The following is a 24789-nucleotide window of genomic DNA, read 5'->3' as shown; positions in this document are numbered from 1 at the left end:
GTCCTCTCTTCTTCAGGACCAGACTCCCCAGAGTCCTCTATTCTTCAGGACCAGGATCCCAGAGTTGTCTTTTCTTCAGGAGGAGTCTCCCCCGAGTCCTCTCTTTCTCAGGAGCAGGCTCCCCAGAGTCCTCTCTTCCTCAGGTTTAGGCTCCCTAGAGTCCTCTTTCTTCAGGAGCAGGCTCCCCAGAGTCCTCTCTTCCTCAGGAGCAGCTCCCCAGAGTCCTCTATACCTCAGGAGCAGGCTCCCTTGAGTCCTCTCTTCTTCAGGAACAGGCTCCCCTGAGTCCTCTCATCCTCAGGACCAGGTTCCCAAGAGTGCTCTCTTCTTCTGGAGCAGACTCCCCTGAGTCTTCTCTTCATCAGGAGCAGACTCCCCAGAGTCCTCTCTTCTTCAGGACCAGGATCCCAGAGTTGTCTTTTCTTCAGGAGGAGTCTCCCCCGAGTCCTCTCTTTCTCAGGAACAGGCTCGCCAGAGTCCTCTCTTCCTCAGGTTTAGGCTCCCTAGAGTCCTCTTTCTTCAGGAGCTGGCTCCCCAGAGTCCTCTCTTCCTCAGTAACAGGCTCCCCACAGTCCTCCTTTCTTTAGAAGCAGGCTCACCTGTGTCTTCCCTTCCTCAGGATCAGGCTCCCCAGAGTCCTCGGTTCCTCCAGGAGCAGGCTCCCCAGATTCCTCTCTCCTTCAGGAGCAGACTGTCAGAGTCCTCTCTTCTTTAGGAGCAGGCTACGCAGAGTGCTCTCTTCTTCAGAAGCAGGTTCCCCAGAGTCCTCTCTTCTTCAGGAGCAGACTCCCTAGAGTCCTCTCTTCTTCTGGATCGGGCTCCCCAGAGTCCTCTCTCCTTCAGGAGCAGGTGTCAGAGTCCTCTCTTCTTCAGGAGCAGACTCCCCAGAGTCCTGTCTTCCTCAGGAGCAGACTCCCGAGAGTCCTCTCTTCCTCCAGCAGCTGACTCCCCAGAGTACTCTCTTCCTCAGGAGAAGACTCCCCAGAGTCCTGTCTTCCTCCAGGAGCAGACTCCCCAGTGTCCTCTCTTCTTCAGGAGCAGACTCCCCAGAGTCGTGTCTTCCTCCAGGAGCAGACTCCCCAGAGTCCTCTATTCCTCAGGAGCAGGTTTCCCAGAGTCCTCTCTTCTTCAGGAGCAGACTCCACAGAGTCCTCTCTTCCTCAGGAGCAGGCTCCCCAGAGTCCTCTCTTCCTCAGGACCAGGTTCCCAAGAGTCCTCTCTTTTTCTGGAGCAGACTCCCCAGAGTCCTCTTTTCTTCAGGAGCAGACTCCCCAGAGTCCTCTCTTCTTCAGGAGCAGGCTCCCCAGAGTCCTCTCTTCCTCATGACCAGGTTGCAAGAGTCCTCTCTTCTTCAGGAGCAGTCTCCCCAGAGTCCTCTATTCCTCATGACCAGGTTCCAAGAGTCCTCTCTTCTTCAGGAGCAGACTCCCCAGAGTCCTCTCTTCTTCAGGAGAAGGCTCCCCAGAGTCCTCTCTTCTTCAGGAGCAGGCTCCCCAGAGTCCTCTCTTCCTCATGACCAGGTTCCAAGAGTCCTCTCTTCTTCAGGAGCAGACTCCCCAGAGTCCTGTCTTCTTCAGGAGCAGGCTCCCCAGTTTCCTCTATTTCTCAGCAGCAGGCTCCCCAGAGTCCTCTCTCCTTCAGGATCAGGTTCCCCAGAGTACACTCCTCTTCAAGACCAAGCTCCCCAGAGTCTTCTCTTCTTTCGGAGCAGACTCCCCAGAGTCCTCTCTTCTTCAGGAGCAGACTCCCCAGAGTCCTCTCTTCCTCAGGAGCAGACTCCCCAGAGTTCTCTCTTTTTCTGGAGCAGAGTCCCCAGAGTCCTCTCTTCCTCAGGAGCAGAGTCCCCAGAGTCCTCACTTCTTCAGGAGCAGACTCCCCAGAGTCCTCTCTTCTTCAGGAGCAGACTCCCCAGAGTCCTCTCTTCTTCAGGAGCAGGCTTCCCAGAGTCCTGTCTTCCTCAGGTGTAGGCTCCCTAGAGTCCTCTCTTCTTCAGGGGCAGACTCCCCAGAGTCCTCTCTTCCTCAGGAGCAGGCTCCCCAGAGTCCTGTCTTCCTCAGGTGCAGGCTTCCCAGAGTCCTGTCCTCCTCAGGTGCAGGCTCCCCAGAGTCCTCTCTTCTTCAGGGGCAGACTCCCCAGAGTCCTCTCTTCCTCAGGAGCAGGCTCCCCAGAGTCCTCTCTTCCTCAGGAGCAGGCTCACAGGAGTCCTCTCTTCTTCAGGAGCAGACTCCCCAGAGTCCTCTCTTCCTCAGGAGCAGACTCCCCAGAGTCCTCTCTTCCTCAGGAGCAGGCTCCCCAGAGTCCTCTCTTCCTCAGGGGCAGACTCCCCAGAGTCCTCTCTTCTTCAGGGGCAGACTCCCCAGAGTCCTCTCTTCTTCAGGACCAGGATCCCAGAGTTGTCTTTTCTTCAGGAGGAGTCTCACCCGAGTCCTCTCTTTCTTCAGGAGGTGGTTCCCCAGAGTCCTCTCTTCCTCAGGAGCAGGCTCCCCAGAGTCCGGTCTTCCTCAGTAGCAGGCTCCCCAGAGTCCGGTCTTCTTCAGGAGCAGACTCCCCAAAGTCCTCTCTTCCTCAGGTGCAGACTCCCCAGAGTCCTCTCTTCCTCAGGAGCAGGCTCCCCAGAGTCCGGTCTTCTTCAGGAGCAGACTCCCCAGAGTCCTCTCTTCCTCAGGAGCAGACTCCCCAGAGTCCTCTCTTCCTCAGGTGCAGGCTCCCCAGAGTCCTCTCTTCTTCAGGAGCAGACTCCCCAGAGTCCTCTCTTCCTCAGGAGCAGACTCCCCAGAGTCCTCTCTTCTTCGCGGGCAGACTCCCCAGAGTCCTCTCTTCCTCAGGAGCAGACTCCCCAGAGTCCTCTCTTCCTCAGGTGCAGGCTCCCCAGAGTCCTCTCTTCTTCAGGACCCGGATCCCAGAGTTGTCTTTTCTTCAGGAGGAGTCTCACCCGAGTCCTCTCTTTCTTCAGGAGCTGGATCCTCAGAGTCCTCTCTTCTTCAGGGGGAGCCTGCCCAGGGATCTCTCTTCATCAGGAGCAGGCTCCCCAGAGTCCGGTCTTCCTCAGGAGCAGACTCCCCAGAGTCCGGTCTTCTTCAGGAGCAGACTCCCCAAAGTCCTCTCTTCCTCAGGTGCAGGCTCCCCAGAGTCCGGTCTTCCTCAGGAGCAGACTCCCCAAAGTCCTCTCTTCCTCAGGAGCAGACTCCCCAGAGTCCTCTCTTCCTCAGGAGCAGGCTCCCCAGAGTCCGGTCTTCCTCAGGAGCAGACTCCCCAGAGTCCGGTCTTCCTCAGGAGCAGACTCCCCAGAGTTCTCTCTTTTTCTGGAGCAGAGTCCCCAGAGTCCTCTCTTCCTCAGGAGCAGAGTCCCCAGAGTCCTCACTTCTTCAGGAGCAGACTCCCCAGAGTCCTCTCTTCTTCAGGAGCAGACTCCCCAGAGTCCTCTCTTCTTCAGGAGCAGGCTTCCCAGAGTCCTGTCTTCCTCAGGTGTAGGCTCCCTAGAGTCCTCTCTTCTTCAGGGGCAGACTCCCCAGAGTCCTCTCTTCCTCAGGAGCAGGCTCCCCAGAGTCCTGTCTTCCTCAGGTGCAGGCTTCCCAGAGTCCTGTCCTCCTCAGGTGCAGGCTCCCCAGAGTCCTCTCTTCTTCAGGGGCAGACTCCCCAGAGTCCTCTCTTCCTCAGGAGCAGGCTCCCCAGAGTCCTCTCTTCCTCAGGAGCAGGCTCACAGGAGTCCTCTCTTCTTCAGGAGCAGACTCCCCAGAGTCCTCTCTTCCTCAGGAGCACTCTCCCCAGAGTCCTCTCTTCCTCAGGAGCAGACTCCCCAGAGTCCTCTGTTCTTCAGGAGCAGACTCCCCAGAGTCCTCTCTTCTTCAGGAGCAGACTCCCCAGAGTCCTCTCTTCCTCAGGAGCAGGCTCCCCAGAGTCCTCTCTTCCTCAGGGGCAGACTCCCCAGAGTCCTCTCTTCTTCAGGGGCAGACTCCCCAGAGTCCTCTCTTCTTCAGGACCAGGATCCCAGAGTTGTCTTTTCTTCAGGAGGAGTCTCACCCGAGTCCTCTCTTTCTTCAGGAGGTGGTTCCCCAGAGTCCTCTCTTCCTCAGGAGCAGGCTCCCCAGAGTCCGGTCTTCCTCAGTAGCAGACTCCCCAGAGTCCGGTCTTCTTCAGGAGCAGACTCCCCAAAGTCCTCTCTTCCTCAGGTGCAGACTCCCCAGAGTCCTCTCTTCCTCAGGAGCAGGCTCCCCTGAGTCCGGTCTTCCTCAGTAGCAGACTCCCCAAAGTCCTCTCTTCCTCAGGAGCAGACTCCCCAGAGTCCTCTCTTCCTCAGGAGCAGACTCCCCAGAGTCCGGTCTTCTTCAGGAGCAGACTCCCCAGAGTCCTCTCTTCCTCAGGAGCAGACTCCCCAGAGTCCTCTCTTCCTCAGGTGCAGGCTCCCCAGAGTCCTCTCTTCTTCAGGAGCAGACTCCCCAGAGTCCTCTCTTCCTCAGGAGCAGACTCCCCAGAGTCCTCTCTTCTTCGCGGGCAGACTCCCCAGAGTCCTCTCTTCCTCAGGAGCAGACTCCCCAGAGTCCTCTCTTCCTCAGGTGCAGGCTCCCCAGAGTCCTCTCTTCTTCAGGACCCGGATCCCAGAGTTGTCTTTTCTTCAGGAGGAGTCTCACCCGAGTCCTCTCTTTCTTCAGGAGCTGGATCCTCAGAGTCCTCTCTTCTTCAGGGGGAGCCTGCCCAGGGATCTCTCTTCATCAGGAGCAGGCTCCCCAGAGTCCGGTCTTCCTCAGGAGCAGACTCCCCAGAGTCCGGTCTTCTTCAGGAGCAGACTCCCCAAAGTCCTCTCTTCCTCAGGTGCAGGCTCCCCAGAGTCCGGTCTTCCTCAGGAGCAGACTCCCCAAAGTCCTCTCTTCCTCAGGAGCAGACTCCCCAGAGTCCTCTCTTCCTCAGGAGCAGGCTCCCCAGAGTCCGGTCTTCCTCAGGAGCAGACTCCCCAGAGTCCGGTCTTCCTCAGGAGCAGACTCCCCAGAGTCCTCTCTTCTTCAGGAGCAGACTCCCCAGAGTCCTCTCTTCTTCAGGAGCAGACTCCCCAGATTCCTCTCTTTCTCAGGAGCACGCTCCACAGAGTCCTCTCTTCTTTCAGAGCAGGCTCCCCAGAGTCCTCTATTCTTTCAGAGCAGGCTCCCCAGAGTCCTCTCTTCTTCAGGACCAGGATCCCAGAGTTGTCTTTTCTTCAGGAGGAGTCTCACCCGAGTCCTCTCTTCTTCAGGAGCAGACTCCCCAGATTCCTCTCTTCTTCAGGAGCAGACTCCCCAGATTCCTCTCTTTCTCAGGAGCACGCTCCACAGAGTCCTCTCTTCTTTCAGAGCAGGCACCCTGAGTCCTCTCTTCTTTCAGAGCAGGCTCCCCAGAGTCCTCTCTTCTTCAGGACCAGGATCCCAGAGTTGTCTTTTCTTCAGGAGGAGTCTCACCCGAGTCCTCTCTTCTTCAGGAGCAGACTCCCCAGAGTCCTCTCTTCTTCAGGAGCAGACTCCCCAGATTCCTCTCTTTCTCAGGAGCACGCTCCACAGAGTCCTCTCTTCTTTCAGAGCAGGCTCCCCAGAGTCCTCTCTTCTTTCAGAGCAGGCTCCCCAGAGTCCTCTCTTCTTCAGGACCAGGATCCCAGAGTTGTCTTTTCTTCAGGAGGAGTCTCACCCGAGTCCTCTCTTCTTCAGGAGCAGACTCCCCAGATTCCTCTCTTCTTCAGGAGCAGACTCCCCAGATTCCTCTCTTTCTCAGGAGCACGCTCCACAGAGTCCTCTCTTCTTTCAGAGCAGGCTCCCCAGAGTCCTCTCTTCTTTCAGAGCAGGCTCCCCAGAGTCCTCTCTTCTTCAGGACCAGGATCCCAGAGTTGTCTTTTCTTCAGGAGGAGTCTCACCCGAGTCCTCTCTTCTTCAGGAGCAGACTCCCCAGAGTCCTCTCTTCTTCAGGAGCAGACTCCCCAGATTCCTCTCTTTCTCAGGAGCACGCTCCACAGAGTCCTCTCTTCTTTCAGAGCAGGCTCCCCAGAGTCCTCTCTTCTTTCAGAGCAGGCTCCCCAGAGTCCTCTCTTCTTCAGGACCAGGATCCCAGAGTTGTCTTTTCTTCACGAGGAGTCTCACCCGAGTCCTCTCTTACTTCAGGAGCTGGCTCCCCAGAGTCCTCTCTTCTTCAGGAGCAGACTCCCCAGAGTCCTCTCTTCCTCAGGAGCAGACTCCCCAGAGTCCTCTCTTCTTCTGGAGGAGTCTCCCCAGAGTCCTCTCTTCCTCAGGAGCAGACTCCCCAGAGTCCTCTCTTCTTCTGGAGCAGGCTCCCCAGAGTCCTCTCTTCCTCAGGAGCAGGATACCCAGAGTCCTCTCTTCCTCATGATCAGACTGCCAGAGTCCTCTTTTCTTCAGGAGCAGAGTCCCCAGAGTCCTGTCTTCCTCAGGAGCAGGCTCCCCAGAGTCCTGTCTTCCTCAGGTGCAGGCTCCCCAGAGTCCTCTCTTCTTCAGGGGCAGACTCCCCAGAGTCCTGTCTTCCTCAGGAGCAGGCTCCCCAGAGTCCTCTCTTCCTCAGGAGCAGGCTCACAGGAGTCCTCTCTTCTTCAGGAGCAGACTCCCCAGAGTCCTCTCTTCCTCAGGAGCAGACTCCCCAGAGTCCTCTCTTCTTCAGGAGCAGACTCCCCTGAGTACTCTCTTCCTCAGGAGCAGACTCCCCAGAGTCCTCTCTTCTTCAGGAGCAGACTCCCCTGAGTACTCTCTTCCTCAGGAGCAGGGTTCCCAGAGTCCTCTCTTCTTCAGGAGCAGGCTCCCCAGAGTCCTCTCTTCTTCAGGAGCAGGCTCCCCCGAGTACTCTCTTCTTCAGGAGCAGACTCCCCAAAGCCCTCTCTTCCTCAGGAGCAGGCTCCCCAGAGTCCTCTCTTCTTCAGGACCAGGATCCCAGAGTTGTCTTTTCTTCAGGAGGAGTCTCACCCGAGTCCTCTCTTTCTTCAGGAGCTGGCTCCCCAGAGTCCTCTCTTCCTCAGGAGCAGGCTTCCCAGAGTCCTCTCTTCTTCAGGAGCAGACTCCCCAAAGTCCGCTCTTCCTCAGGAGCAGACTCCCCAGAGTCCTCTATTCTTCAGGAGCAGGCTCCCCTGAGTACTCTCTTCTTCAGGAGCAGACTCCCGAAAGTTTGCTCTTCCTCAGGAGCAGACTCCCCAGAGTCCGGTCTTCCTCAGGAGCAGACTCCCCAGAGTCCTCTCTTCTTCTGGAGCAGGGTCCTGAAAGTCCACCTTCAGTGAGAGCTGATTGCAAACACCTGCCCCTGTGATAACATGAGCCCCCTCTCCCCCTCCCCTATGCCCCCTCCCCCACACTCCCTTCCCCTTACAGTCCCCCCACGCCCCCTCTGTCCCCCACTCCACACAACATTCAAGAAATCTACCCATTTTGTGAGGTGTTACAAGGTGAAATTGCAAAAATCCATTGGCTTCCTGAAGGCCGGCGCTGATCCACTATGGGACAGACTTGGTGTAAGATTTGCTCCCTATTTCCACTAGAATCACAAGGCCACCACATTGGTTTGTAAGGCATAATTTCTTCATTCCAAACTTCGACCAGAACCAATGAGTGTATATGTACCTTAGATGAAAAATAATTAAAGAGGTGATTGGACGGCTGTAAAACCTTAACCTGAATTTGAACTCGATCGTTCTTGGTTCAAGAGGGAGGCAGACTCAGCGAGGATGGGCCTCTCCTTGAAGTCCTCTCTGAACTTATGTTCCAGTCAATTACTTTAGTTCTTGTTAATAATCTATTTCCTTTTAGTAACAGATAGTAATCAAAAGTTAAGGGCTTTCAATTTGCAGATCCACTTGAAAGTTAGGAGCACAGAGCCTGTTCCCACTCAGCCATGGTCTCTGAAGCCACCACAATGTTCCTGTCACTAGATCTGTGAGTGCATGCAGGACGCTAGGAGAGACACAGGCAAGAGAGACGGGAGGGGGCAGAGTGACGTCCTAAGAGGGGGACACTGCTGAGGACGTGTTCTGAAGGAGAGGCCCAGAGGAGACTTGGGGTGTGTGCACGTTTGTGCAAAGACACGTGTGCCCGGGTGAACATCTGTGCTCATGAAGAAGGCGGAGAGCGACTGGCAAGAGGGGTGTAGAGGCAGGGAGAGAAAGGGCATCCCACCCGCTGGCAAGCAAGGGCCACTGGGGCACACACCTAAGTCACAGCCCCACGCGCCCACCTCAGCATTTCCAGAGAAGAGACCCGCCCCCTCCTCACGTGGGGTGTCTTTAGGAGAGCTCTGGATTGTCAGAAGGGATCCCCGCCAGGGCCCAGCTTGTCCTGGGAGCCGCTGTTTGAGGAAGGATATTCTCCCACCTCGGAGACGCCAGCGCACCCTGGGCTGTGCCTTTCAATGCTGCCGGGAAGCTCCGACACCTGCTGGGCCAGGTTGACTTGTTCTCTTCTGGGACCCTCTGTCTCCTTCTCGGCGTGGTGGGTGCACTGAGAGCATAGGAGGCCTAGAGTCTCTGGAGGACTTCAGGGGTCAGTGAGCCTGTGGCCAGCAGCCAGGCTGGGGACCCACACGCTCCTGACACCAGTGACAGAGCCCTGCTTGCTTTGGACAACGAGGATGGCGTTCGGTCTGGATCCCAGCTCAGCACCCGCCATCCCTGAAGAGCTCTTGACCTCCTGCAGCCCCAGGGGGTGCTGGAAAATGGAGCTTTGACATCTGCTTAACTCAGGTTTGTGTGGGAACACGTGACACACTGCCCGCTAAGACGGCTCTGCACGCTTTGAGGAGCCTGACCCGGCTCCGGGTAGCAACGCTCTCCAACACTGCCAGGGAACCCACCCAGCCCCGTCTGTAACGACCCAGCAGACCACTGAGAGGATCTTGAGTGTTATCCAAACTAATGATGGATGGGAAGGGAGGACGTGTCCTAGTCACACAGGAGGCCACGCCGGCTCTGGGACCGGCTGCTGGCAAGTCAGAAGGAAAGCGGGGTGCCCTCAAAGGCTCATGGATCCCACGGCCTTTGGGAAATAGTGGATTTCTGCAGAAAATGAGGCCTTTTCTCTGCACTGCATTCATTCAGCGGCCGTCTTCCTGCCAGCTGATATCACCCAGAAATTACCAGAAGTCCCCGTGGAAACGGGCTAAGATCTGTGCATCGCAGTCCTGACTGGCAGCGTTACCCTCAAGTCCAGGCTGCTCCGATTGCCCCTGGGACCATCAGGCTCTTCATCGGGGATAGAGATGACCATGCTCTGAAATTTCAAATGTCAATTCTGAATCCATGCTGGGAGTGAATACTCAACTGTCCCCAAGCGTGTTATAAAGCAGACCCTGTGAGCAGCGTGGATCAGATGACAGCTCTCATACTGTCCCCACCCTCCTGATGGACCTGAGGGTGTCCTCAGCTGGACGCAGCCAGATAAGCAAGTGCAAGGATCTGGTTTCCAGCAGCTCAAGGCCTGAGGGTGTTTGTTATTTTTCTCCGTAATCACATTTTTTCCTGTTGCCCGGCTCCTGTTTCCTAAATCAGTAAAAACAAATCGAATATGACTTGGGGGTTTGCAGAGAACTAATTGAAATGATGTTTCATATGATGGCAACATTTTGGAAAAGCCGTAATGATAAAAAGTCATGGACGAAAGGCCTCTGCTCCAGCACCCCACCTCCTGCCTCCTATTTTTAAATTGTTAATCGAAGCCGCCGACTCGTTGCTTATGGGGAGGTAGAATAAATCTTTCTATCCCCAAAGCTTTTTAAATTATTCACTGTGCTTACTACTTCGCTTCTGAGGGGAGATTATCTCTTTTAATTGGAAACCTTCTATTATTTGTGCCTGAAATGTTTGTGAGAACAAGTTGAGGCGCAGCCACTATTAACAGCGCGCTGCAAGGAAGCGGAGGCGCAGGGCGAGAGTCGTCCTTCCCGCCATTCGAACTCCCACCTGCAGCAGGTGTGGCCAGGCCCGGGCTCTCCCTCAGGAGCTTCAGGAGTCCCCCCCTCCTCCCTCAGGCTGCACCGCTGGCCGTCAGGCCTCCTGGAGGACAGGGGACCAGCTCCGGGGCTCCCCCAGCACTGAGTGCAGACACCACGCGCCCCGCGACCCCAGGATGGGTGTGGGGATCCACTCCGTCTTCCCTTCTGGGAGTCAGACTGGGCTGGTCCAACACAAAGGCAGCAGCACAGGGACGGAGACGACACCAGGCTGGGGGTCAACAGTGTCACACCGTCCCCCCCCCACAGCTTTCCTCCTGGGCTACCTAACTTTGTGTCTCACCTGCAGCTGACTGTGGGCACAGTGACCTAACCCAAGTCAAGGGGCACCCAGGGTCTGGCAGCAAAGGACAGATTCGGGAGACTCGGAGACTCACAGGCGCAGGCTGCCAAGGGCAGAAACAAGTCCGACCATGTCTGCTCAGAGCCACTGAGAAGGCTGCAGCTGGGGAGTCCGAGAGCCGCTCCAGCCTGGCCAGGCAGACTGTCCCCTCACCTGCAGGGGTGGCATGAGCTCAAGCTGCAGGTGGCAGTGATGGGCACAGACGTCATTTCTTTAAGGGCTCAGTAGCTCCTTGCAGAGCACAGGGCTAGCACAGCTGCTACTGTACAGTTTCCAAATGCAGAATGAGAGAAGCTCTCCCCCCTTCCCTCCCTTCCTCCCTTCCTTCCCCAAATTTGGGCCACCATATAGAATGCCCTGTAGCTTCTTGGAAGGTGGCCTTCAGCCTGCAAGCACAGACTTCCCCCGACAGTGCTACAGAGTTCCCACCATGGGGTGGAAACCACAGGGGCTCGCCCACTCTATCCATGTGACACCTTCTGGAGAGACAAGATCCACGTGCCTGGCTGTGGGCCAAGGGACATGGGGCCATCCCCATGGGAGCTGCCACACCTGCAGGAGGCCCTGTGTGGAGGCCTGGTGGCCCACGCCTCCTCCCGTGCCCAAGCCCCAGTCTCTGTCCACTGAGGGCCAGCCTCACATGAGGCCTCACTCTGGGACCCACGTGGCTGTGGTGTTTGAGGAGCCCATGTGTCCTGCAGGCTCGGCCAGCCCTCCCAGAAACCAAGCTGGGGTGGCCTTGAGCTCCTGGCCACACAGGCAGATGTCCGCTGACAGACAGGCTGGGCCATCTCTGCCCTGGGACGGCTTGAAGACTCCCAGATGCGACTCACAGTCTGCAGGACATCTCACCCATGGCACGGGTTTCCCTGGACACAAAGGCCAGGTCACTCAGTTCCCATGCACCTGCAAATGGAGCAGCCACAGAGAGGAGCTTTGATGAGTCACCCCATCTTCTCTCCACACCACAACTACCTCCTTAAAATATGTCAGTACGTAGGTATCACATGTGCATGTATATGCACATAGTCTAATTTACAAGCCTTGTTGAGATATACTTTCCATACTACACACTAGGAATTTAAAGGGTACATTCAATGGCCTTTTGGATTTTCACAGATAAATCACCATCACCACAGCCAACGTGGGCTGCTCTCCATCAGAGAAACCCTCAGCCACGCCTCTCCCTCCCGACTAGGGAACCAGTGGTCAGTACAGACTGACCTCTGTGGGCGGTTGGCACACACCTAGTGCGACCTGTTCCCGGCTCACAGGGACAGGGCCACACCCTCTGTGGATGCAGGATGTCCCTCGTCCCCTCGTGGGGACGGAGCCCCTGTGCTGTGTCAGCTCACTCCTCAGCTGCAGGGCTCCAGGCCGCTGTGTCCTGGCTGCTGTAAAGGGTCCGGCTGGGAACGCACTTTCCTCCCTCGGGTGCACACTGAGACAGGTGCTGCTACCCAGATGGGCCCTGGGCTTTCACCCTGGAGGGGCGGGGGCTGCTATTCAGAGAGGCTGCCGCACTCTCACACGGGCAGTTGCCCACACATTTACCCATGTTCCTGTTGACCCATGAGTTTTTTGTGTCGCTCTTGAGGTGTGGACCCAGGCCTCGTGGTGCTGATCTGGGTTTCCTGATGGCTGACCACACGGGATCTTTACACATGCTACGGCGACTGGCGTATCTTCTTTGGAGAAATGTCTGCTACTTGTCCAGATTTGTAAATGGATTATTGTTGTTTTTAGAATTGTGTCGATGGCAGGTCTCTAGAGGGCCTACGCTGAGTTAGCTTCTGCATGTTATTGTACACGTGAGCTTTGGCTGTTCTCGAGCCACTTGTTTAAAACGCCATTCTCTCCTCACACTCGTCTGGTCACCTTGCCAAGATTGACTTATTCCTGGGCTTCTCATTCCCAGTTCCACGCTACTTCTGTGTGTACAGCTTAGCAGCAAGTTTTAAGATTGCAAATTGTGAATCCTCCAACTTTCTTATTTTATTTTAAGTATCTGGGTTTCTTGAATCTCCACCCGAATTTTAGAGATAACTTGTCGATTTTTGCCAAGACCAGCTGAGGTTGCACAGGGATTGCTTCACTCTGCAGACCAGTCTGGGGATGCTGTGTTCTTAGCAATGTCATCTGCAAATGCAGCGTTCTTCTTCTTTCAAATCTTAAGGCTATTATTTCTTTTTCTTGCTTAATTGCCCTGACTAGATCTGCCAGTACCACACTGAAGAGCATGTGCTGTTCCTGGCTCGGGGGAGCCGTCGGTCTTGATTGTTAGGTAGGTGCTGGCTGCAGTGTTCCCATAGACTCTGGGTCAGGTGAAGGTACGTATTTTTCTATAGTCCACCCCCAACTTCTTCTGATAGTCAGCTGAGTGTCAATCACGAGAAACAGCGGGACCAAGCAGCACTACCACACTGATGAGAAGTCCCACTGTGGACCCAGGACTAGCCCCGGCCCCGGGCAGCATGCGTTGTAGAGTGACTAGGTTCCCTCTTTCCCCATGGTATCCTGACTTCTGGATTCTTTTGCACTCCCTGGAGACCTGGTGGCCCTTTCACTGGTGATGTGTCACGTGGGAGCTCTGAGCAGGCCCTGAGGGAGAGGGTCTGCTAGAGGCAGCCCGGAACCTCGTTCCTTGAACTTCACTTCATCCCAGTTTTCTCAGTGAAAGGACAGATACTCAGAAGCATCTTTCATCTGTCAACCTGAGAAAAATAATAATGCCATCTACTCAACGCGATGGTCTTAATTCTTCATGGGAACTCTCTGAACTTTGAGCGTGGTGAGGATCTGGATTTAGGGAACACTGGTGGCTTTCTGGTTTGGCCCAAGTTCATTCAGCACTTGAAGGAAGGCCTGGGTCATCTTGGCCCCCAGTGGGCCTGGGGCCTGGCAGCAGGCCTGGAGCTGCTGGTGAAGGGGACAGTGGGCTGCCTGTGGGCCAGTGCTGGCGGGAGGACAGGGGGCAGCACGCCTCTCTGCAGGGGTGCCGCTCGAGGCCCAGCAGACCTGTGAGCCCTGGGGTGCAGCCCGCCTGGGCAGCTGTGTGGAGGGAGGAAGAGGTCAGGCCAAGGCTGATGAGAGGGCATCTGGCTGAAGGCTGGGATCCTGGGCTGCGGCTGGACTTTGCCCTCACATGGGCAGGAGAGAGGTTGCAGGCACCCTGAGGGTGACACTGAGGGACACTGTGACATGGGAGGGTGCTCAGGGTGAGGCATTTTGAAATAGTGGTGTGTGGGGTTAGTTACAGTGACGCCTCCTGTGCTGGGTGGCTCTTTGATGCTTCACGCTCTGTTTAAAATGTTCCCTTCCTTGCTCTCTGTCTGCGAGTGTGGGCCCCACACTTACAGCTTGCTTCTGAGGGTCATTTTTTGAAACGCAGATTCATCCTGCTGACATTTTTTCTCAAAAACGTTTGACCCTGAGGTGGCTGTGACATGCATGTGGCGATGTGTCCTGAAGGTCGCCGAGTCTCCAACCCAGCTGTCTTCCCTCCAGGCCATTTTCTTTAAAAATCTGGCAGATAATTTACTTTACTTTTAGAACACATTTTGTCAAAATCTAGGTCAGCCCTTGAGGTGGTGTCTCTGTGGCTGTCTCCTGTCGGGACGGACCTGATGGGAGACTGGGTGTCAGCTGGCCAGGAGGCACTGGGCGCCTGGTCGCCTCCCAGCCCTCACTGAGGCCTGCACATGCCTTCTTCCCACACAGGGTCTGTGTGCAGGAGATAATTCTAGGTGTTCTTTCTCGTTTTATCTCTGACTACAGCTTTAGGTTTGTGTGTGTGTTGAGCTAAAGATTTTATTGTATGCCTAAGTGTAATCTTTATTAATCTTCATGAAGAAAGTACTTAGACTTTCTATACTTAGCAGTTGTTACAGATTATTCAGTTCCTTTAATTTTGCAAAAGAAGAAAAGTTTATTGGCAAATAGCTTTAAAAAGAGATGTTTGCTGTTTACAATGGCACATGCACACGCACGCACGCACGCACACACACACACACACACACACACACACACACACACAGCCTTTGGTGTATGGTCATCCCTTGGTATCTGGGGACACTGGTCTGGACTCCACAGACACCCAAACCCTCAGACGCTCAAGTCCCTTATATAAAGGGGGCAGCATTAGCCTGTGACCTGAGCATGTCCCCCAGTGGATGTCAATCATCTCTAGATGACTTTCAACACTCATAAAATGTCGACGCTGTGTGAATAACTGTTGCACTGATCACTCAGGGAAGGATGAGAGAGCTGCCCACACTTGGTCAGCGCAGATCCATCTCTCCTCAGAGCTTGCATCCTCAGCTTGTGCCTGGTTGGATCCAAGGAGTCCAGACCCTGGGGTGCGGAGGGCGGCACGGAAAGTGCCCACATCCAGCAAGGACACCTGGCGTCACAGCACCAACACGGGCCTACGCGGCGATTCCTCGGGGAGCTGCTTGCAGTTGTTCGCCTGCAGTGAAGGGAGAGAGAATCCTGGGTTTCCACTTTACACCTGGTCTCCACATGCTCCTGTCTGAGTTGATTATTTCCTACATAAATAAAAGCCAAATTGGTATTTTGAATTTTTGTCATTGTTTTTCAAGGTCGGATACGTTGCAATGTGTGAGGGATTTTTACTGAATGAGTATAATTTGAGAATCTGTTGAAAATTATTGTTAGGCAAACTTGTCAAATTATTATAATTTATTTCTCTTTCAATATTAGTATTTCATAGCTTACTGACTTTAACCAATGGCTCATTGCAGTTATCAATTAGACGACATAATATAAGAAAAACTAATGTAAAATTCAAACCTACCATGGCAGGTGGAGTTGTTCAGAGGCGGTGCTCAGAACAGGTTGTCTGCCTCGGCAGCCCTCCAGCACCAAACAGTGATCCCAGGGGGGGAATATGAAATAGTAAGTGCCCTTGGCAACTTACAAAACAGAGACCGGCTTGGACCTGGGTATTGTTAAAGCGGAAAAGCTCCTCCCACCATGGTGTGCAATGCTGCCCTGGTGGATGCAGAGCCACATCAGGCAGTGTGAAAACCCACAAGCAGGGCCAGAGGGTGTTCCTGTGAGTGTTCTCGTCACTGAATGATAGATGGACAGATTCTCACGACAGGCACAGCTTGGTCCTTCCATCTCACTTCATCTATATCGTCACCCCTATCCTGCCATTCTTCTCATCTCCCTATTCATCCATCCTTCCTTCCATCCACCCATTCATCTCTATCCACCTATCCTTCATTCCATCACTATCCATCCCTCTACCCATTCACCCATCATCCCTCCAACCCTCCATCCCTCCATCCCTCCAACCCTCCATCCCTCCATCCCTCCAACCCTTCAACCCTCCATCTCTCCATCCCTCCATCCCTCCATCCATCCATCCCTCCATCCCTCCATCCCTCCATCCCTCCAACCCTCCATCCCTCCATCCCTCCATCCCTCCATCCCTGTAACATTCCAACCCTCCATCCCTCCATCCCTGTAACCTTCCATCCCTCCATCCCTCCATCCTTCTATCCCTCCATCCCTCCATACCTCCATCCCTGCAACCCTCCATCCCTCCAACCCTCCATCCCTCCAACCCTCCATCCCTCCAACCCTCCATCCCTCCATCCCTCCATCCCTCCATCCCTCCAACCCTCCATCCCTCCAACCCTCCATCCCTCCATCCCTCCATCCCTCCATCCCTCCATCCCTCCATCCCTGTAACCTTCCATCCCTCCATCCCTCCATCCCTCCAACCCTCCATCCCTCCATCCCTCCATCCCTCCATCCCTCCATCCCTCCATCCCTGTAACCTTCCATCCCTCCATCCCTCCATCCCTCCAACCCTCCATACCTCCAACCCTCCATCCCTCCAACCCTCCATCCCTCCATCCCTCCAACCCTCCATCCCTCCATCCCTGTAACCTTCCATCCCTCCATCCCTCCATCCCTCCATCCCTCCATCCCTCCAACCCTCCATCCCTCCATCCCTGCAACCTTCCATCTCTCCATCCCTCCATCCCTGCAACCTCCCATCCCTCCATCCCTCCATCCCTCCATCCCTCCATCCCTCCATCCCTCCAACCCTCCATCCCTCCATCCCTCCATCCCTCCATCCCTCCATCCCTCCATCCCTCCATCCCTGTAACCTTCCATCCCTCCATCCCTCCATCCCTCCATCCCTCCATCCCTCCAACCCTCCATCCCTCCAACCCTCCATCCCTCCATCCATCCAACCCTCCATCCCTCCATCCCTGTAACCTTCCATCCCTCCATCCCTCCATCCCTCCATCCCTCCATCCCTCCAACCCTCCATCCCTCCATCCCTGCAACCTTCCATCTCTCCATCCCTCCATCCCTGCAACCTCCCATCCCTCCATCCCTCCAACCCTCCATCCCTCCATCCCTCCATCCCTCCAACCCTCCATCCCTCCATCCTTCTCTCCCTCCATCCCTCCATACCTCCATCCCTCCATCCCTCCAACCCTCCATCCCTCCATCCCTCCATCCCTCCAACCCTCCATCCCTCCAACCCTCCATCCCTCCATCTCTCCATCCCTCCATCCCTCCATCCCTCCATCCCTCCATCCCTCCATCCCTCCATCCCTGTAACCTTCCATCCCTCCATCCCTCCATCCCTCCATCCCTCCATCCCTCCAACCCTCCATCCCTCCATCCCTGTAACCTTCCATCCCTCCATCCCTCCATCCCTCCATCCCTCCATCCCTCCATCCCTCCATCCCTCCATCCCTGTAACCTTCCAACCCTCCATCCCTCCATCCTTCTATCCCTCCATCCCTCCATACCTCCATCCCTGCAACCCTCCATCCCTCCAACCCTCCATCCCTCCAACCCTCCATCCCTCCAACCCTCCATCCCTCCATCCCTCCATCCCTCCAACCCTCCATCCCTCCATCCCTCCAACCCTCCATCCCTCCATCCCTCCAACCCTCCATCCCTCCAACCCTCCATCCCTCCATCCCTCCAACCCTCCATCCCTCCAACCCTCCATCCCTCCATCCCTCCAACCCTCCATCCCTCCAACCCTCCATCCCTCCATCCCTCCATCCCTCCATCCCTCCATCCCTCCATCCCTCCAACCCTCCATCCCTCCATCCCTGTAACCTTCCATCCCTCCATCCCTCCATCCCTCCATCCCTCCATCCCTCCAACCCTCCATCCCTCCATCCCTGCAACCTTCCATCTCTCCATCCCTCCATCCCTGCAACCTCCCATCCCTCCATCCCTCCATCCCTCCATCCCTCCATCCCTCCATCCCTCCAACCCTCCATCCCTCCATCCCTCCAACCCTCCATCCCTCCAACCCTCCATCCCTCCATACCTCCATCCCTCCATCCCTCCATCCCTCCATCCCTGTAACCTTCCATCCCTCCATCCCTCCATCCCTCCAACCCTCCATACCTCCAACCCTCCATCCCTCCAACCCTCCATCCCTCCATCCCTCCAACCCTCCATCCCTCCATCCCTGTAACCTTCCATCCCTCCATCCCTCCATCCCTCCATCCCTCCATCCCTCCAACCCTCCATCCCTCCATCCCTGCAACCTTCCATCTCTCCATCCCTCCATCCCTGCAACCTCCCATCCCTCCATCCCTCCATCCCTCCATCCCTCCATCCCTCCATCCCTCCAACCCTCCATCCCTCCATCCTTCTCTCCCTCCATCCCTCCATACCTCCATCCCTCCATCCCTCCAACCCTCCATCCCTCCATCCCTCCATCCCTCCAACCCTCCATCCCTCCAACCCTCCATCCCTCCATCTCTCCATCCCTCCATCCCTCCATCCCTCCATCCCTCCATCCCTCCATCCCTGCAACCCTCCATCCCTCCATCCCTGCAACCTTCCATCTCTCCATCCCTCCATCCCTGCAACCTTCCATCCCTTCATCCCTCCATCCCTCCATCCTTCTATCCCTCCATCCCTCCATACCTCCATCCCTGCAACCCTCCATCCCTCCATCCCTCCAACCCTCCATCCCTCCATCCCTCCAACCTTCCATCCCTCCATCCCTCCATCCCTCCATCCCTCCATCCCTCCATCCCTCTAACCCTCCATCCCTCCATCCCTCCAACCCTCCATCCCTCCATCCCTCCAACCCTCCATCCCTCCATCCCTCCAACCCTCCATCCCTCCATCCCTCCATCCCTCCAACCCTCCATCCCTCCATCCCTGTAACCTTCCATCCCTCCGTCCCTCCATCCCTCCATCCCTCCATCCCTGTAACCTTCCATCCCTCCATCCCTCCATCCCTCCAACCCTCCATACCTCCAACCCTCCATCCCTCCAACCCTCCATCCCTCCATCCCTCCAACCCTCCATCCCTCCATCCCTGTAACCTTCCATCCCTCCATCCATGCAACCTTCCATCTCTCCATCCCTCCATCCTGCAACCTCCCATCCCTCCATCCCTCCATCCCTCCATCCCTCCATCCCTCCATCCCTCCAACCCTCCATCCCTCCAACCCTCCATCCCGCCATCCTTCTATCCCTCCATCCCTCCATACCTCCATCCCTCCATCCCTCCAACCCTCCATCCCTCCATCCCTCCATCCCTCCAACCCTCCATCCCTCCAACCCTCCATCCCTCAAACCCTCCATCCCTCCATCCCTCCATCACTCCATCCCTCCATCCCTCCATCCCTGCAACCCTCCATCCCTCCATCCCTGCAACCTTCCATCTCTCCATCCCTCCATCCCTGCAACCTTCCATCCCTCCATCCCTCCATCCCTCCATCCTTCTATCCCTCCATCCCTCCATACCTCCATCCCTGCAACCCTCCATCCCTCCATCCCTCCAACCCTCCATCCCTCCATCCCTGCAACCTTCCATCCCTCCATCCCTCCATCCCTCCATCCCTCCAACCCTCCATCCCTCCAACCCTCCATCCCTCCATCCCTCCATCCCTCCATCCCTCCATCCCTCCATCCCTGCAACCTTCCATCCCTCCATCCCTCCATCCCTCCATCCCTCCAACCCTGCATCCCTCCATCCCTCCATCCCTCCATCCCTCCAACCCTCCATCCCTCCAACCCTGCATCCCTCCATCCCTCCATCCCTGCAACCTTCCATCCCTCCATCCCTCCATCCCTCCATTCCTCCATCCCTCCATCCCTCCAACCCTCCATCCCTCCATCCCTGCAACCTTCCATCCCTCCATCCCTCCATCCCTCCAACCCTCCATCCCTCCAACCCTCCATCCCTCCATCCCTCCATCCCTCCATCCCTCTATCCCTCCAACCCTCCATCCCTCTATCCCTGAAACCTTCCATCCCTCCATCCCTCCATCCCTCCATCCCTCCAACCCTCCATCCCTCCATCCCTGCAAACTTCCATCCCTCCATCCCTCCATCCCTCCATCCCTCCAACCCTGCATCCCTCCAACCCTCCATACCTCCATCCCTGCAACCCTCCATCCCTCCAACCCTCCATCCCTCCAACCCTCCATCCCTCCATCCCTCCATCCCTCCATCCCTCCATCCCTGTAACCTTCCAACCCTCCATCCCTCCATCCCTCCGTCCTTCTATCCCTCCATCCCTCCATACCTCCATCCCTGCAACCCTCCATCCCTCCAACCCTCCATCCCTCCAACCCTCCATCCCTCCATCCCTCCATCCCTCCAACCCTGCATCCCTCCAACCCTCCATACCTCCATCCCTGCAACCCTCCATCCCTCCAACCCTCCATCCCTCCAACCCTCCATCCCTCCATCCCTCCATCCCTCCATCCCTCCATCCCTGTAACCTTCCAACCCTCCATCCCTCCATCCTTCTATCCCTCCATCCCTCCATACCTCCATCCCTGCAACCCTCCATCCCTCCAACCCTCCATCCCTCCAACCCTCCATCCCTCCAACCCTCCATCCCTCCATCCCTCCATCCCTCCAACCCTCCATCCCTCCATCCCTCCAACCCTCCATCCCTCCAACCCTCCATCCCTCCATCCCTCCAACCCTCCATCCCTCCATCCCTCCATCCCTCCAACCCTCCATCCCTCCATCCCTCCATCCCTCCAACCCTCCATCCCTCCAACCCTCCAACCATTCAACCCTCCAACCCTGGGCTAGCAGCAAGCACGTGGGTGGCACAGTGTCCTCTGTTGCAGAGCAAACGTGGGGCATGCTTACCTAGCCCTGCTGCCCACCTCAGAGTGCTGCCCCTCCAGAGCCAGCTTGTGGGCCTGGGGGACGCCCAGTAGTGAGTATTGAGATGCAGCCTCTGTGTTGTCAGGACAGGAGCAGCTCGCCGCCAGGCGCAAGGATCCACATCCATCACGAGCTACTGGCTCTAGGCCACTTAGGACTGTCCTTGTTCCCCTTAAATGATGTAAATCAAATACAAAACCCAGCTCATGGTTATGTGAAATTTGGGAAATATGCAAATGAGCTCTCCCTAAACAAGGGAGATGACAGCCCCTTTCTCATCAGCCCAATGTGGAGGCACTCACAGTTCCTCCCACAGCCCTGACATTTCACGGAGTACCAGCAGGGCCAGCCTCCTCCCTTGGGCTGCCACAGTAGATTCCTGTCTCAGCCTGGCACTGAGAGGGGGCAGCAGAGCCCAGTGCCAGGAAGGAGACCTCACTTGGCGCAGGAGCTTTTAGGCACCCCAGCGTGTTTGCCAGGATGGGGAGTCTGGGCTGCAGGCCTTCCCCCTCCCTGGGCCCCCGAGCTGTCCATGGGCTGTCTCTGGCAAATCTCTTCTTCCCGTGCCTGGGTACTTCCCTACCATCTTCTCTTCCCACAGGGAGCCCTGCCGTCCGCACACAGCTCACTAGATTTGTTCTCAACCTTCCTGCCTAAATTTTTACAGGGCACCTCATTCCAGGCCCTGGATTGGTTGGGGACATGGTCCACGGAGGGTGGGTCTTCTCCCTTCAGTTTTCCAGGTAATGTTGAGCTTCACGGCTCAGGAGGAGCAGTGGTGGCATTAGGCCACCCTGGTCAGAGCCACCCTGGGGGAGCACTTTGGTCTGTCCATCTAGCAGTGAGCTCCAGCTGCAAGCTGCTGGCCACCTCCTCCAGTCCCTGCATTAAGTTCCTGAGGACTCTGGTGGCCTCCATGAATGACAGGGACCAGGGAAACATGGTGATAAATTGAAAAAATTAAATGCAGTTCTGAGGCTCAGGACGCTAACTTTAAAACATCTTGTGGCCGACAGTAGCCACCATGCCCTTCAGAGGGAGTGGCGTGTTCTGCAACAGCCTGAAGATCTCACGAAAATGATTCCACGAAGGTCAAAGGTTCCCATTGTCATTACGGATTTCTCTGACTTAATCTGGCTTCTGACTGAACTTGGAGAACATTTACTAGCACTGCTGTGGCTCCCTCATGGCTCTTTGTTTGGGGACCCCAGGGGGAGGCAGGAGCAGCAGAGGGAGGTGGAGGCAGGAGGACAGCTTCAGAGGCCCAGCCTCAGGCTGAGAGGGCGGGAGACCCACAGTTCCTGCCTCTGGAGGGTCACCAGACTGAGGCACAGGTGCAGATCCCCTGTAGCAAGCCTCGCTGGAAGAGCAGGGTGGCACGTCCTCAGAATGGCACCGCAGGGTGCTGGAGTCACACAAGCTCAGGGAGGCACCCAGACCAGGAGATTGTTGTACAGTCAGAGGACTCTCCCCCCACTCCCCTGCCCTCCCCTCCCCTCCTCTCCTACCTCCTCCCCTCTCCTCCCCTCCTCTCCCCTCTTCCCCTCCCCTCCCCTCCTCCCCTCCCCTCCCCTCTCCTCTTCCCCTCCCCTCTCCTCCCCTCCCCTCTTCCCTTCCCCTCCCCTCTCCTCTCCCCTCAGCTCCTCTCCCCTCCCCTCTCCTCTTCCCCTCCCCTCTCCTCCCCTCCTCTCCTCCCCTCCTCTCCTCTCCTTCTCTCCTCTCCCCTCCCCTTTCCTCCTCTCCTCCCTCCTCCCCTCTTCCCCTCCCCTCCTCTTCTCCCCTCCCCTCCTCCCCTCCCCTCCCCTCCCCTCTTCCCCTCCCCTCTCCTCCCCTCCCCTCTTCCCTTCCCCTCCCCTCTCCTCTCCCCTCCGCTCCTCTCCCCTCCCCTCTCCTCTCCCCTCCGCTCCTCTCCCCTCCCCTCTCCTCTCCCCCTCCCCCTCCCCTCCTCTCCTCCCCTCCTCTCCTCTCCTTCTCTCCTCCCTCCTCCCCTCTTCCCCTCCCCCCCTTGGTCCTCCTCTCCCCCTCCCCCTCCCTTCCTCTCCTTTCCCCTCCCCTCTCCTCTCCCCTCCGCTCCTCTCCCCTCCCCTCTCCTCTTCCCCTCCCCTCTCCTCCTCTCCTCCCCTCCTCTCCTCTCCTTCTCTCCTCTCCCCTCCCCTCTCCTCCTCTCCTCCCTCCTCCCCTCTTCCCCTCCCCTTCCCTCCTCCCTCCTCCCCTCTTCCCCTCCCCTCCTCTTCTCCCCTCCCCTCCTCCCCTCCCCTCCCCTCCCCTCTTCCCCTCCCCTCTCCTCCCCTCCCCTCTTCCCTTCCCCTCCCCTCTCCTCTCCCCTCCGCTCCTCTCCCCTCCCCTCTCCTCTCCTCTCCCCTCCGCTCCTCTCCCCTCCCCTCTCCTCTTCCCCTCCCCTCTCCTCCCCTCCTCTCCTCCCCTCCTCTCCTCTCCTTCTCTCCTCTCCCCTCCCCTCTCCTCTCCCCTCCCCTCTCCTCTCCCCTCCGCTCCTCTCCCCTCCCCTCTCCTCTCCTCTCCCCTCCGCTCCTCTCCCCTCCCCCTCCTCTTCCCCTCCCCTCTCCTCCCCTCCTCTCCTCCCCTCCTCTCCTCTCCTTCTCTCCTCTCCCCTCCCCTCTCCTCCTCTCCTCCCTTCTCCCCTCTTCCCCTCCCCTTCCCTCCTCCCTCCTCCCCTCTTCCCCTCCCCTCCTCTTCTCCCCTCCCCTCCTCCCCTCCCCTCCCCTCCCCTCTTCCCCTCCCCTCTCCTCCCCTCCCCTCTTCCCTTCCCCTCCCCTCTCCTCTCCCCTCCGCTCCTCTCCCCTCCCCTCTCCTCTCCTCTCCCCTCCGCTCCTCTCCCCTCCCCTCTCCTCTTCCCCTCCCCTCTCCTCCCCTCCTCTCCTCCCCTCCTCTCCTCTCCTTCTCTCCTCTCCCCTCCCCTCTCCTCTCCCCTCCCCTCTCCTCTCCCCTCCGCTCCTCTCCCCTCCCCTCTCCTCTCCTCTCCCCTCCGCTCCTCTCCCCTCCCCCTCCTCTTCCCCTCCCCTCTCCTCCCCTCCTCTCCTCCCCTCCTCTCCTCTCCTTCTCTCCTCTCCCCTCCCCTCTCCTCCTCTCCTCCCTTCTCCCCTCTTCCCCTCCCCTTCCCTCCTCCCTCCTCCCCTCTTCCCCTCCCCCCTTGGTCCCCCTCTCCCCCTCCCCCTCCCTTCCTCTCCTTTCCCTCTCCCTCCTCAGGGTCACTGGCAGCATGGGGACTGCCCTCCAGAGAAGTCCCAGACCATGGCGACGCCCTGCCCATTGCTGAGGACTCCCTGGAGGTGCACTGAGCAACTAGCGATGCTGCCACCGTCCCCACTTCCTGCCTGGCTCAGGGGACTCTGCCCACAGTGGCTGGCTGAGGACAGGGTTGGCTGGGCAGGATCATCCAGTCTCTGGTGACTTTGCAGGACACTGGGCTCCTGCCAGCTGTTGGGGCACAGGCCAGCTGCGGAAGGGGGACAGGGAACATGCAGGGCTCACGGGAAGCCGCGTGCTGTGGGGACTTCGACACTGCTGTTGGTGGCTGTGGGTCTAGATGGCAGACAGGAGGCGTGGAACTCCCGCTGGTGTGTGCAGCCGTCAGCACGGATTCTCTAGGAAGTTCCAGGGTCACTGGTAAACACGAGGGTGCCTGGGGCTTACTGAACCAAGGAAATCTGTGCCAGAAAGGGGTTTGAACTTACCAGCACGGACAGCGTTTACCCTAATAAATGTGCAATTTATTCTAATTGGTGTCATTTAACTGCCATTTGACTATTGGCAAAACAGATCTCTTTGGTAAATGTCCAGCAATAATCTTGCTGACAAGCTTCTGGCCATCAGCGAGGACAACCTGCAGGGAGGAATCCTGTTTCTTAGGAAGAGCCGCTGGGTCTCTTTGTCTCACGCGTCACGTCACTTGGTGGCAATGGGGACACTGTGGTGTGGGTGCAGGAACTCGGGCCTTGCCGCTGGTTAGGGTGGGCTGTGTTGAGTGGTGCAGTTACAGGGCTATAATTGCACTTGAAAGACAGCGTCCTTCTTCCTTCACACCCAACCATTCGAGGCCCGGGTGAACAGGGCGTGTGACAAGTGGTGTTTAAATGAAGCATGAGCCTCAGATTTATTTAGGTCACAGTGTGGTTAATAATTAATGCGCCGGGCTCTGCCACAGCGCAGTTCTGAAGGCGCCTGCACTTTGCTTCAGACACTTGCTTGCTATTCGGGGCGGACTCTGGACTCCCGCCGCTAATGAGCTCCACTTTCCAGGGTGTTAATCACATTAGCTTGTGAAGGCAGCGAGGATGGGGAACCACATCAAAAACACCAGTCCCACGAGCACC

Source organism: Spermophilus citellus (genome assembly GCF_964194105.1).
Source record: "Spermophilus citellus genome assembly, chromosome: 15".
NCBI lineage: Eukaryota > Metazoa > Chordata > Mammalia > Rodentia > Sciuridae > Spermophilus > Spermophilus citellus.
Note: the sequence above shows the minus strand (reverse complement) of the source record.